Source organism: Phascolarctos cinereus, unplaced genomic scaffold (assembly GCF_003287225.1).
Source record: "Phascolarctos cinereus isolate Bilbo 61053 unplaced genomic scaffold, phaCin_HiC Scaffold_726;HRSCAF=1367, whole genome shotgun sequence".
NCBI classification, from domain to species: Eukaryota; Metazoa; Chordata; class Mammalia; order Diprotodontia; family Phascolarctidae; genus Phascolarctos; species Phascolarctos cinereus.
The window spans coordinates 119785790-119800559 of NW_027556098.1; the positions used below are offsets into that span (position 1 = coordinate 119785790).

Here is a 14770-nt window from a genome sequence, read left to right on the forward strand (position 1 = left end):
CCAACATTCCCACTCTCCAAAAACTACTTCACAAGAGGTGAGTGTGCTGCTCTCCTTCCCTGTTCCTGCTTCAGGACTCTTTCAGAGCTGTCTGGGGAAGTGGGCTGGTCAGCTGGCTGTCCTCCTCAGGCTGTCTCTGGGTCTCTGTCTCTCCCACCGCCCAGCTCAGTGGTCACAGCTCCAGCCCTCACTCCTCCGTAGCTCCCCTCCCAGACTGAGGAGCTCTGGCATTGGCTGAGAAAAGACCTTTCTGAACCGTAGCCAAGAGGGCGGTGGGAATGGGGGTGGGAGTGGGGGGAGGAGAGTGTGTGCTTCCTCTGGACCTCCCAGTCACCCATGGCCCCCCTCCCTCTCTCACTGTACACAAGGCCCCCCTGTCTCCTGCCTCCCAGCCCAGCCCCCACTCTTCCAGACAGCCCCTTAGATGAGGGTGGGGACAAGTGGGGTAGGGGGGAAGGGTAGTGTCAGGCCCCAAAGGAACAGAATCTTTGAGTCCCATGGGTGACTGGCCCTGAGGCAGAGAACTCCGCAGCCCCTTTCCCAGGCTTGGAGGTTCAGGTAACACCCCTTCCCTCAAGGCAGGCTCCTCAGAGACCCTTCTTCTGTCTCCTTTGCCCCCAAGCTTAGTTGTGTGGCTCCTGGCTCAGACCCCATGTGTCCCTGTTGCCCTGGTGCCCGATGGAAATAGGGGGTTGGCAGCCAGCCAGGAGGCAGAGCTGGGACAGCCAGTCAAGAGATGAGGTGGGGGTGGGGGAACAAGGGGACTTCTCCTTCTCCTCCTCAAGAGGGAAACCCTGTCTTCAGCTCACAACACCCAGACTCCCCCACCAAACCAGCCAGTACAAGTCCTACAAACATCCTCTTCCCCTTACCACACATACCCTGTCTGGTCACTTCTGTCACCCCCCACCCCCACGGTGTCATGACACAAACACCTCCAGGCTTCTGGTCGTCTTCTCGATCCTCTCTGCCTGCCTTCCTCCCCACCCCAGCTCAGAGAAGGGACTAAGAGATGCTCCCACCCCCAACTCAACTCCCTCCAGACACACCTGACAGCTGCAGGAAGAAGCCTCCAACCCCCCCTCCACTTCCCCATTCCCTCTCAGTCAGACCCAGGAGCCCCTCTTGAATGGAATACACAAGTCCCTTGTCCCAGCCCAGCTGGCTAACAGCTGTGAGGGACACCAGCTGGCTGGGGAAGGCTGGGTACCCTAGCAGCTGGGAAGGAAGGGTTTGGGGAGTCTGAATCCTTAGATTCTCTCTTTCTGGGGTTTTTCCTCTGTGTGCCTCAAAGGGGTGGATAACAGTCCTCTGCGGCTCTCTCCCTCAGCTCCACCAGCCCATCCATCTTAAGAAAGTTCCCTTCATCTAGTCCCCACCACTCACCTTTTCAAGGCTTCTTTCAGTTCCAATCTAATCCTCAAAGTACAAATTTATTCTGAGTTAGGCATTGGTGGGGGTGGAGGATGGGAGGAATGAAGGGAAAGAGACATGCTTGATCCCTCCTCCAGAAAAGGGACTGCTAACTTCTAAAACGGTCCCCAAAAGCAACTCAGTTTGTACCCAACCCAAGGGATTTCTAGATCAGTGCTAGATGGACAGGCTGGCCAATAAACGGTTAAGGCTAGGTCAAAAGCAGAAGCCAACTTCGCTTCTCAACACCTAGAGGAAGTAGAAGTCACCCTGGGTCTAGTTCACTGCTACCTCCTGCTACCCTTCTCTATGGCATTCCTGGGGCTATAAATCCTAAACTTGGGTCTACAGAGAACGCCTAGAATTCCACTGAAAACCCTGCCCCCATTTTCCTCATAAGCTCCAAGTTCTATCTACTTTCTCCAGGTGGCCGCTGCCCCCTGCAGGCTCTAGGAGAAAACACCAACCCAGCATTCTCCAAGGGGAGAAGGGACATTGAGAATCAGCTTCAACTGCCTTTTAGTTAAACACCAGCCATCTATTCAGGACGGAGGGGAGAAATGCCCTTCCAAATGGACTTAAGCGGAACCTCTGTCCCCATGCTGTCTCCACGGTTCTGCTATGGAGGGCTGTAATGTGACAAAACCAACTACCCCTAGAGGTGACTCACGCAGGTGAGGAAATAGGCATGATGTGGTTACACCTAGCTCCCCTCCCCCACACAGCCTCCCTCATCTCTTTCCCATCTGAAAGCCTCAGCACTGCCCTATCATCACCAAGAAAGCACTGCTTTCTCACTTCTGAGGGGCACAGATATACTGCCCTCACCTGCCCACATACCCCATAGGAAAGGTGGGAATAAGGGGAAGAGGGAAGGGAAGGGGAAAGGGAAAGGGCATATCTGCTTAATTCTGCACATTTATCTCATCCCCTCCCCTTCTCCACCCTCCAGGTTTATCTCTCGATACTCCTCAATATTTGCTAAGCAATGACAAATTAAAAAAAAAGTGATGCCAAAATGGCAGGAAGGGTGCAAGCTTGTGATCCTAAGAGTCCAGGGAGCAGGCAAATGGGACCAGGAAGACAGCCAAAGCCCATTGGCCTGGGCATTCCTCAATCCTCCCGTCTTTACCAAACCCATTGTGCCAGCAGCATCTTCACCATTCAAAGCTTCCCCGCAGGCAGGACCCCAGCCCCACTGCTTTCCTCCCCCACAGCAATCTCCCAGATTATTCCTAAACAATCCATGATCCCAATGAGAACAGTCAAGGGCTCTCAGGGCCTCACCCTGGAGGGGATGGTAAAGGCTGCCATTCTCTCTTCCTCCTTTATCCCTTTCCCCTTCTCACCTTTAGGCCCCAAATCCCACCACCCATCTGGGAAGGAGGCACTCCAGGCAGCCAGCAGGGCTGCTGTCTGCCGCCCAGCCCACCTGGGGAGGCTGGATTTGCTTCCTCACTGTCCTGTCTGTCCCCTCCCCCTAACCTCGTTCCCAGCTTCCATTCAGCTGCTGGCGACACAGCCTCGGCAGTGCTAATGCTCATGCTCCCATCCAGACCAATGGGCCCTCCCCCACGGCTCTCAGCTTAGGAAGAGCAGAGAGGCACAAAGACCTGAGGGGGGAAAAGACCTTGGGGGGGGGGGAAGATGACCCTCTAGGACACTGGTTCCTTAGCCTTTTTGCATGTAACAGACTCTTTTGGCAAACAGGAGAAACCTATGGATCCTTCTTAGAACAATATTTTTAAATACATAAAATAAAACACCTTTAACAAAGGAAAATAATGGTCAGCAAAAATAAAGATGTAGTTTTTTTTCCCATCCCAAGTCCACAGACCCTTTCAAACCTGTCTAAGGATCCCTGGCTCTTTACCGGTAAAGAACTCCTACCCTAGGAGGTCTCATCTCTAGCCACTTAGATGGGATTACCCCCCAATCACAGCCTATTTGCCCCAGCTTCACAAAGAAGCCCCAGTCTGGTGGGACCCCAGACCTCACCAAAACCTCAGAGGTTAAAGGCCCCCTAATGAAGTTTGGACTTGGGGATACCAGCTACCATCTGGTATGAAGACATTCTCCACTTCTATCTCCCCTCCCTTAAGGGTAAAGTCCTAGAATCCACATGGGTCACCTCTTCTCACTAAGATGCATTTGGCATAGTAGAGAGTTCCCTCCCACTCCCCTATTAAAATTTAGTTCAGAATACCTCAGCTTATCTTATTCACAAGGTTTTCTACTCTCAAGGAGGGGAGGTACTCAAATTCAGGGTCCTGGGAGATTCTTCTTAGAAATGGCCAGCACTCACCCAAGCAGAGAAGCAACGCCCTCGCCCTCTACCCTCAAGCTGCTTCCCAGCTCCCCATGCTCAGTTTCTCTTCCAACTTCCTCCCCTTATAAAGCTCCCAATACCAAATGGCTCACCTTCCCACCAGGGAACCCACTGGCCCTATGACAGAGGTCTAGTGATATAATTCCCAAGGCACAGATAGACCCTGTGAAACAAATGCTCACAACTCTGGTGGGGGGTGTGGGGGTGTGAAGGAAAGGAGGTGGGAGAGCAGGGAGGAGGGAAAGAAGAGGGAGAGAAGGGAGAAGGGGGGAAGGGAAGGGAAAGGGGAGAGAATCCATAGGATAGGCCCTGCCCCTGTCCTACCTAAGGCTCACCTCTGCCTGGCATGGCTCCAACCTGCTCCCCTAGAAGTTGCTGCTCTCCTCCCGTCAACCCCAGGGCTACTGCTGGATTAAAGAAGGCCTCTTCCAGAAACTCCTCCTCTTTTTTCATCCCCCAGGGCCCCTAACCACCACACTTACACACTCACATACACCCTCATTTCCCTGGCATCTGAAGCATCCACTGACTCCTCACCAGGTATTTGGGGCTGTGATGGGGCCATCTCAGCCAGTCCTGGATTGACACAAAGGAGACATGTTCTGGTTTACTCTGGCAGCCAGCTCCTGCCACCCTCCTCCTTCATCCCTACTACCCAAAGGAAGCTTCAATCCTATACTTGTCCCTGGGAAAACCCCAGAGGGCCTTGTTAAGGAAAGATCAAACTGGGAAAGGGAGGAGGAAGGGAGACTCGGAGGCTCTTGGTAACCATTTCTTCTCCTTCCTTGCCTTCCCCAACATGGAACCCCAGGCCAAATGGATGGAGGGAGAAGACTTATGCCACGCGGGTGCCCACTACTTCCAGGCCCCATTCCTGAATGAAGTTTTGCATCTTTGCTCCTCTCTTACACCACAGCTAAGATGGCTTATGAAGAAATTGTTCCAAGGGCACTTTACCAGGGATTTTTATCCTGTCTAGGGAAACCAGACCTATCTCCTTCCTCCTCTGGTTGATGGAAAGGAGTGACTGTAACCAAATGTCATTCAAATGACCCAAGTCCTTCTCCCCCACCTCCCTCTGGCAGGATGTCTCCAGTATCCAAATAATCTTTGGCAAGAAGTGAGAACAGCTCCCCCCTCCCCTTCCACACCTAGTCCTCTTCTTGCTCCACACCCCCTAGAAAGGGAGGGACTTGTGCCTGGAATCTCTGCCCACCTCCCCACCCCCACAGGTCCCCAAAGCAGCACTAAAGTGACAAATCCACACAGAGGAGCAGACCAGCTATGCAATTTCCGGACAGGAGGATTTTTCAAAACAACCTACCATAATTCAGGGAATATACGCCAACCTATAAACAAGCCTAATTTTTACCTCCTCACCACTGGGCCTTGAAGAGTAACAGCATGTTCCCAAGTCTGGAACAGATCCCTTGTTAAGAACTAACATTAGGAGAGCCTTCCCTCCTTCTTCACAGTGTTGTTACCAAAACCCACACCATCCCTGGCACTCCCTCCACCCTGTGTTTCAGGGCAGTAATCGGGCAGGTGCTGGACATCTGCTTCTGGATTCCCAAGCCCCTCTGATTCTGATTCCCCTCCACTTCAAGTAGCAGGCAGGAACTTTCTCACTGTTCTCCCTAAGAACCCCAATCACTGACATTATAAACCAAATGACAGAGATCTAGGGGTGGGGATAGGCAATATGCTGAATAGTTGGGGGTGGGAGATTTGGAAAAACAGATACAGACACACACAAACAGACAAATACAAACCTTTAGCCCCTTCCATGACAAACCCCAGGGCAGTGAGAGAACTCACAAATGTTTCCTATCATGTCCTCCCGGTGCACCAGTTTAAGTTCAATCCGGAACCAATATTACAAAATCCTGGGCTCCTCAGTCTATACTCCTTTCTGCAAAATGGTTTGGTGAAAAATAAGAAGGAAGTGGTAGACAGTCAGAACGTCCAAACAGAGGCAACATGCTGTGGTGAGAACAGACCTTCAAATCAGGAAATCCGAGTCCAAATTTCCTGCCATCACTTGCTAGAGGTGTGACAAGGCACAAAGCTAACCCCACCCTTTTGAGCCTCAATTTCTTCATTTGTAAAAGGAGGAGATTGGACCAAATAAGCTTTAAGACCCCTTCCAGCTCTAGAGGTCCAGGAGGTCTATACCCTTTGAGTCCTATACCCTTCTAACAAGCCTTCATTACAAGAACAAGTAAGCAATTATAGGAGAGGGAAGATTTACCTTCATACTGACAGCAGTTGGCATCTTTTTACCGTTCTAGTTGCAAACAGTGATTAAGCAGGACCAAATCCAGTAGGCCTTAGGGATCCCCTCCCCCAAACCCTTCTTTGTTTTAATTCAGAAAAGCCAGAGTCTTCCTGGGACAAGGAGATAGAAGGGATGATGATGCCTTTTGGGGACGTCAATGCAATCCTTGCTATTGCTACTACAAACCTAATAACAGCTCCCTGGCTATTACAAATCTCTTATGGCTTCAGCATCAATTTATTTCGAGCCCAGTCTCAAATGCTCTCTCTCTCTCTCTCTCTCTCTCTCTCTCTCTCTCTCTCTCTCTCTCTCAGCCTCCTCTGTGGTTACAGGGAGAAAGCTCCAAGTCAGCTTCTCTGCCCCTTTGCCACCATCGCTGACTTGATACCACCTGGGGCCACCAAACCCCACTGAGATAGGAAAGTTGGTAAACGGATGAAGGACCTCATGAAGGGTTGGTCTGGAAGGGGCACAGATTTGCCCAACTTGGCTCATTCTGGGGAAAAGCTAGAATGCTGTGGCAGGGGTTGAATCAGAGCGAGGGGCTCCCCAACACACTCTATCAGGACCCTCTAGGCAGGAGCTATACTCCCCAAAGGGACGTTGTGGCCCTCTAGGTCCTCAAGTGTGGCCCTTTGTTTGGAATCAAAGTGTGAACTAGAGGATTTAAAGGGCCACAGGTGGACTCAAGGCTGCAGGTTCCTCACCCCTGGACTAAGGATTAGGGGTGAAGGAAGACAAGAAGGAGCTCTCACCTAAGAGACAAAATCCCCCAACAGAATTCACAATTCCCACCTACATATACAAGATATTTAAAACTGTTTCACCTACACCCTATAGCTATATGTCTCTGACAACCCTGTAGACAGTGTTCACATTATTAATGTTTGGGGGGGGAAGGGTATTTCTCAATGCCTAAAAAAATATTCTGGAAGGAGCCCCTCTGCCCACTTAAAGACTATTAAGGATCCAGCTTGGTAGAATGGAGGAAAAAGAGTCTGTATTTGGAGTCAGAAGATCTGAATTCAAATTCTACTTGCCACTCTCTAGATGACCTTGGAAAAGTCACTTACCCTCTCTAGGCCTTAATTTCTTCAACAGTAAAATGAGAGAGATGTCCCGCCTCATCTCTGCTGGATGTCCCATCCAGCTCTAAATACATAATCTTATGAAGTTCCACAGCTATGCTGACAAGACCTATTGAGGACTTCAGAATGAAGACCTTCTTGCCTTTCACCAGAAAGTCAAGGGTGGGTGGCAAGGAGGAGAGACAATTCACAAGAATACTAGAGCCCTTGGACAGTCAGGTGCATAGCACGGGTGCTATCTAGTGGATAGCACGGTGGCTAGAGCACTGGGGTTTGGAAACAGGAAGACTCTTCTTCCTGATTTCAAATCCAGCCTTAGACACTCACTAGGTGGGTGACCCTGGGCAAGCCACTTCATCCTGTTTGCCTCAGTTTCCTCATCTGTAAAATGAGCTGGAGAAGGAAATGGCAAACCACTCCAGTATCTCTGCCAAGAAAATCCCAAATGGGGTCAAGAACAGTGGGACACAATTAAACAACAAAAAGAGCCCAGACACTCTGCCATTGCCCATATTTCTCATGGAGGAAACTAAGACTCAGTAGGGGCTATGAACATAGCCCATACAAATATTTAATATGCCACTCAGACATAAATCTACAAGTTAAAATTTACTAGAGTTGAAGGGGTAATGTTGAATGAAAAAAAAAAAAAACAACACCCTACTTCCTGCCTCCCCTCCCCAGCCTCAGATCTTTTCCAAAACTAAGCAGAGGGAAGGGCAAAGATTAGCTCTAATCAGCCCCTGCCTATATTCACTCTTTTCTATGCCCAGCCAGAGGTCTGGGCTGAAGAGGTCCATTGTTGAGGCCAGAGTCCTCAGAGTGGAGTGGGAGAAGAGAGGGACTGTCAAGGAGGAGGAGCCGGGGAGGGGTTATAAACTTCTGGGTCTAGCAGAGATATGGTCTCCTTCTCTAAGGTCCAGACCCACTACTCCCCTCTTGGACAGGTTCCAAAGGGCTAGGTACACTCAGTATGGTGCTGTCCCGGTACCAGGTCAGGGGAGAAGGTGGTCCTCCATGCTGAAAAGGGGTCACCTGAGCTAAGCCTTGAAGGATTCTAAGAGGCAGAGATGAGGTGGGAGAAAATTCCAGGTATGGGGGACAGGGGCTTATCAGAGCGCAGAGAACACAGAGGAGTCCAGTAGAATCTGTCAAGAGAGTGGTATGAAATAATTCTGGTAATGTAATAGTTTCCATGTCTTAAACGCCTGGCTGAGGAGTTTGTATATTACTTAGGCTTAGGGTTTTGGGAGGGCAGGGGGTGGGAAGGATGTCATCTATCACCCCAGTCTTAGGAAGAAAGGAAAGCAACCTTTGACCTCTTCCTCAGAAAAAGCACCTAAGGGCAGACCAGGTCATTTGACACCTAACTCAAGATTCTTGCCACTATACTCAATTTCCCTCTTCAGCCCTCCACACAACAGCTAACAGCTAGCATTAAATAGTGGTTTAAGGGGGCAGCTAGGTGGCAGCTAGGTGGCAGCGTGGATAAAGCACCGGCCCTGGATTCAGGAGAACCTGAGTTCAAATCCGACCTCAGACACATAACACTTACACCTGTGTGACCTTGGGCAAGTCACTTAACCTCACCGCCTAACCCCCCCCCCCAAAGAGACAGTGGTTTAAGGTTCACACACTGCTTTACTAATATTATCTCAATTGATTCTCACAACCCTGTGAGGCAGAGACTGTTATCTTCATTTTACTGTTGAGGAAACTGAGGCACTCAGAGATTGAGTGACTTGCCCAAGATCACACAGCTACGTGTCTGATGCTGGATTTGAACTCAGGTCTTCCTAACTTCTGGTTCAACTTAATAAAAGTTGAGAATTCGAAAAGAGGGAGAAAAGATAAATTTCCTGAAAGTACTCTATGACCTTTTCTTCTCCCCAGGGACCCTGATGATAGGGCAGCAGCTGAGAGACAGAGCAATGCACTAGATTACAGAATCTAAGACTTTTAGAGCTGGAAGAGACCCCTCTCTCACACCTATAATTTAGAGACAAGAAAACCAGGGCCCAGAAAGACGAGACCAATATCACACAGCTGACAGGCAGTAAGAGGAACCTCTACCCTCAGCCTACAGCTGAGACACCTGGGTTCTAGCTCTGTCCCCTAGGTAGGTTCATCAGGGTGAATGGGTGAATACTTGGGATCAGAAAGCCTCAGAAGAAAGAGGACTCGCCAACAGAAGGGCAGCCTGGGTTTTTAGCTCCCTCAATATCTGCAACTGAAGAAAGGTAACAACTCTTGTCATTATAAGAGTATGATGTTAAAAAGAAAGGGGAAAAAAAAGAGCCCTAATCCTCGAGTTAGAGCTCTTAAATTTGTCTAAATTTTGCACCCCACCTCGTATAATACTCTCCATATGTCTGGTGATTAATAAATGTTTCACTGACACTTACAAATGAAGTGCCAGGCCCTGTACTAAGTGTTTAACAAATATTTCATTTGATCCTCACAATACCCCTGGCAGGTAAGTGCTAATATTATCCCCATTTTTTATAGCTGAGGAAACTGAGGCAGAGGTTTAAGTGAGATACCCAGGTGCCTACAACTAATAAGTAGCTGTGATGGAATGTGAATTCAAGTCTTCCTGACCATGGGTCCAGCACTCTATCCACTGCACCACCTAGCTGCCAAAAGTGACCTGGTCTTGGATTTAGAAAATCTAAAACTAGGTTTGAACACCAGCTCTGTAACTTATTAGCTGTGAAACCCTGGGCAAGGATAGCAATATTTGCATTGCACAACCTACTTCAAAGGCTTTGGAGAAGAAAGTACTTTATAAACCTTAAACATAACATAACCCTGCACTAACTAGGATTAGTTATTATTATTAAAAATATTATTCCAGAGTTCCTTTTCTGGTCTCTTGTGATTTAAAAAGTAACTGATATCTAGCTTAGAAATAAATGCTGCATGACTATATAAATATTACCTATGTCAAATAGCTTTCCTTCTCAATGAGGGAGTATGGAGGCAGGGAGTGTGGAGAGGGGGAGGGAGGGAGGGAGGGAGAGAGGGAGAGAGAGAGAGAGAGAGAGAGAGAGAGAGAGAGAGAGAGAGAGAGAGAGAGAGAGAGAGAGAAATTGGGACTTAATTTTAAAAAACGAATGTTGGAAACCGTTTTTACATGTAATTGGGGAAAAATAAAATACTAATTTTTTAAGAAGAATAAATGCAGCACTCCACAGAACATAAATGCAGTTTAAAAAAATGTTGATGGAAATGAAATGTAAGAGGTTCTATCTTAGACGGCTAAATGTTTTTTGTTGTCGTTTTTAAATTCAGTCGCCTCTAACATATACCCATCACCAAAAACTAACAACCCAAGAAGAAAGAGAATACTAAGTAGCTTTAACATATACCTCACCCATGCAGTTACTCCCTCTTTCTCCCCAGTGGTAGATTAAGGGACCACAACTAATAAAAGAAAATTGGGAATATGGAGAGGGTGGAGAATAAGAAGGACCAGATAGTAGCTCATAAAGGTCATATCCAGATCCCTCACCTGAGTTTAAATAACCCTCCTCAGCCTCAGTTTCCTCTTCTGCACAATGGGAATACTAGTAGTACCCACCTCACCAGGAGGATTAAACAAGATAGTACTTTAAAGTACTATATAAATGCTAGCTATTACCTATTATTATAATCTGATCATCATTTAAAGGCCTTCACAGCCTTGCCTCCTTCCAAATCCTTCCTATACGTTACACTAGCCTTTCTATTCTCCATAGGAAACTCCTGTCACCCCACGCCTGGAATGCCTTTTCTCCCTCAGCTTCCTTCAGGACTCAACTCAAATTCCATCCTCTGAGGGGCTTTCCAAGTTCTCTCCTCAAGCCCCTTTCCATCTCCAGTGCCCACCTTCCATTTATACTGTATATACCTTGTATGCAGTTATTTTCCCCTATCAGAACATGAATTTCTTAAGGGCCATGCTTCCCCCCATCTCATTCTTTACATCCCCAGCATTTAGCACAATGACTTGCACAAAGTAAATGCTTCATAAATGCTCACTGACTGACCTCCCTGAGATGGCATTTAAAATCCCAGCCTACACACTCCCACTTGGAGTACCAGGCCTGCCCCTTCAAGAGTTCTAAGCTCCAAACCCCACACTCATGGCTGAATCCTTCCTTCCTTCTTCCATCTTCCTATCACCCTCTGCTATGAGGCCTGTCCAGTCCAGCAACTTGTTGGGGAGGAGGAAGGGCACAAACCAAACACAGAGAGACAGAGACAGACAGAGTGAGAGTGATGTTTCTTTTTCCTACTCTAACTCTTCAGTTTGACAGATGGGAAAACAGAAACTGAATTTAACAGACTGGAGGTTTGAACTCAGGTCTTCTGATTCCAACTCCAAAGCTGCTTTCGTTTTGTTTTGTTTTCCTTTCCCACACACCACACTCATCCTTACAGCACACACAGGATGGCAGGGGGCAGATTCTGAGAGGGCTGTGTTTAGTAACCAGGGACTGCACTCAGAGCTAACAAGAAAGCTACTACTTTACCATCCAAAGCTCCCTTCCCCAGTAGTTCCCACCCCCACGGCCACAAATATCACCCACAGTCGACACAGAGGACACAGGAGCCACACAGGGTCACTCACTGGAGCCAGGTTTCTGGGGTGTGGGTTCTAAGGGGGTGGCACGTCATCACTGTAGAATTACGGTTCTCCAACCATGGCCTGGCAGGCGTGGGACGGGGAGCAGACAGACGGGTTTGGAGCAGGCTAACCGGCTAAGGCACAGTTGCCTGCTAAGGAGGCTGCCCCTCAGCCCTACAGGGGAAGAAATAGGGAGGAGCTTCTTCGGGCAGCTCATTCCTCTCCCTCTAGGGATCAAGTCCCAAAGGGGATGTCCCATCATTGGCTTGTAGCTTCATTTATACTAATACTATGGTAAAAAAGGGGTCCCAACATAGTTATAATAAAAGACATGGCTACAGATCTTCCCCGAGACTGAAAAGATAAGAAGAAAGGACCATAATGTGTCCTGTTGATAGCTAGAGAGAGACAGGGATTCTACCCCCCAAACAAGGAAGCTGGAAAGGAAGAACTCTAATGTTTCTGACCTTCCTTCCATAGCTGTTCTATGGTCAGCTAAGGAAAAGGACTGTTGCACCATGGGAGGAAACTAAGGCACAGCTTGACCACCAGTCAGATAGAGACAACAGAACTCAGAAATCTAAGAGCCCTTCCTCCCCACCACAAAACATCTTTGGAGGCTAGAGATCATCTCCAAGCTCTGGGTGTGGCTGCAAAAGGAGACACCCCGAATGCCAGAGCTTTTGTCTGGCTGCCACCTCCCCCAGGTGGAACAGAGCCAAAGAGAGATAAAAGCTGAAGTGGCACATGCCTCACACGCTGACAGGGAGCTAGTCTTGATACAGGCTCCATACCCACAGCTCATCCTGGTGAAAATTTAGCCTCCAGCTAGGACTCCCGGCAACCACAGATAAGAAAGAAAGGATCCACCTGGGTCTTGGAAACTGTGAGACCCAAATTCAAACTCCAAATTATCATACTTTTTAGTTATAACCCTTCTAGGAAATTCGTGCAATCAATAGGTCTCAGTTCCCTCAAATGTAAAAACTAGGGTAATCAATTAATAAGCATTAGTTAAGTGCCTCATAGGTTCCAGTATGGGATGATAACACTTGCATTAACTGCAACTCCTTCGAAGGGCTGTGAGTAGAATGTTTTGTTAACCTTAAAAAACAAGAGAAATGTGAGCTAGCTATTCAAGTCTTGTGACCATAGGCCTTATCTGCAGTCTCACCTAGACCCAAGTAAGATTCTCACCTTCTATACCCACCACCCTTCCACCTACTTCTCATCCTTTTCCCCAAGGGCCAATAATAATGAGGTTCCTGTCATATGGGGGTGGGTAGTAGATATGAGGGCAGGTGCTACATTCATACCTCTGGCCCACATGGCAAAGTTACAGGATAAGTTTTCTGCTTTCTGAGCAAATCACATTTGGACTTAACTACGGTTTTCCCTCTCCCTGAATGAGGTGTTCAGTCAAGCACTGACCTCACAGAGTCCTGAAGATGCCAGGTGCTTGCTGGTCCAAACCTACTTCTCCCTACCATAAGAATGGCAGGAATCTCCTTTGCAAACCTTAAAGCACTATATAAATGTGACTTATTATTATTATTGAAGTTCTTTCAACCCATACTGGCTTGGCCTTGAGTCCCATTACTTTGAATATGCTCTAGCAACCAGCACCAAAGTATTTCAAACTCTGTGAACTGCTTACAAACTGATACTTATCACCACTCTCACATAAAAGAGAATATCCTCCACAAGACCCCTTGAAAGGGAAAGTGAGAAGGAGGAAGATGGTTATCACTCTCTGGTCCTTTTGCCCAATCTGAGACATTTTTTCTGGAAGAAAGTGAAATGCATTCCTATGAAACATATAGAACAGAGGGCTGTGTGACCATCTCTTGACTTTGAGGATTATACACATGGCCTATTTACATCGGCCTTCCCCATATGTGTTGTGCAAATGGTCCAAGATTCATCAAGCCAATTACTGAGTATCTTTCACCCCCAACCTTAACCAGTAGTGGAAGGTAAAAAGAGAAACCAAATAAAAAACATATCAGGGTCAGAGTTGAGAACCTTATATGACCACAGGCTTCTTCCCATTGGCTCTAAGAACCCCCACCAACAAAGGGACCCAGGTGTCAACTCAGAAGTGAGATCTAAGTAATGCCCTTACCTGCAGCCTTCTGCCGCCTTGCCCCTGAAGGATGTGGGGAAGAAAGTTCCCAAACCACACTAGCTTCCAGGCTCCCCAAAAAGTGGTGAGAGAAGAGGGTCAAACGCTCTGCTTCTGGACTCCAGTGCCGGAAACTCTCCCTGCCTCACAACCCGCTTCTGCTTCCCACCGTCCTCCACTACGTTCTGCGGTCCCCCGCAGGCAGGCCCCTTCACACACACACACACACCTCCCCCCAGAAAGTTGGCTCACCACCTCCTTCTCCTCCTCCGCCTCCTTATCCTATGCCCCTCCGGAGTGGCCTCTGCACCCTGGGGAAGGCCCTGTCCCTCCTTGTGTCCTTTTCTCTCGAAATAAGTTTCCTGGATAGAGTATCTCACCTGTCCCTCCTGCACCCCCGGCCTCCAATTTGCCTCCTGCACCCCGAGCCGACCTTCTCCTTCAGGTCCTCCGGGTCCTACCAGTCGGGCTCCCCCAAGCAGTTCTAACCCTCTCCAGATATGCTGGGTCACTTCCTCCCTTCTGTGTTTGCCGGAGCTCCCCCTGAGCCGCTCAGGTGGCCTTCCCCCAAACTGCCCTGCCTGTTTGGCTGAGCTCCTCACCAGCAGCACCCCCTGCTCCTCAGAGCTCCCCTCGAACCACCCCGCTTGCTCCTCGGGGCTCCCCCTAAACCACTCTCCCTGCTCGCTGGGGCTGCCCCCGACCTCCTGCTCCACCGGCTGTCTCTGCAGACCTGCTCCTTCGCCCCGCTCCTGCACCCCGGCTCTAGCCTCCCCGCGCTCCTGGACTGCGGGGCTTCCTCCCCCTTTCTCCTGGTGCTGCTTCCTAGGACCCAAGCCCACCTCCTGTACCGCCGGCCAGCTCCCGGAGCGGCCCCAAAGCAGCAGGCTCGTGCACTCCCGGGGGGCGCCCGCAGAGCCAGCGC

At 49.0% G+C, this 14770-nt stretch overlaps 1 protein-coding gene across 1 annotated transcript in view; it reads right to left on the reverse strand.

The window, feature by feature from the left end:
- The window catches only part of TNK2 (tyrosine kinase non receptor 2), a 46634-nt gene extending 32323 nt beyond the window's left edge, over positions 1-14311 (reverse strand). The window contains 1 exon segment of the mRNA XM_078146753.1: positions 14226-14311. The gene's annotated coding sequence lies outside the window, so the exon portion shown is untranslated.
- Between the last annotated feature and the right edge of the window lie 459 nt (positions 14312-14770).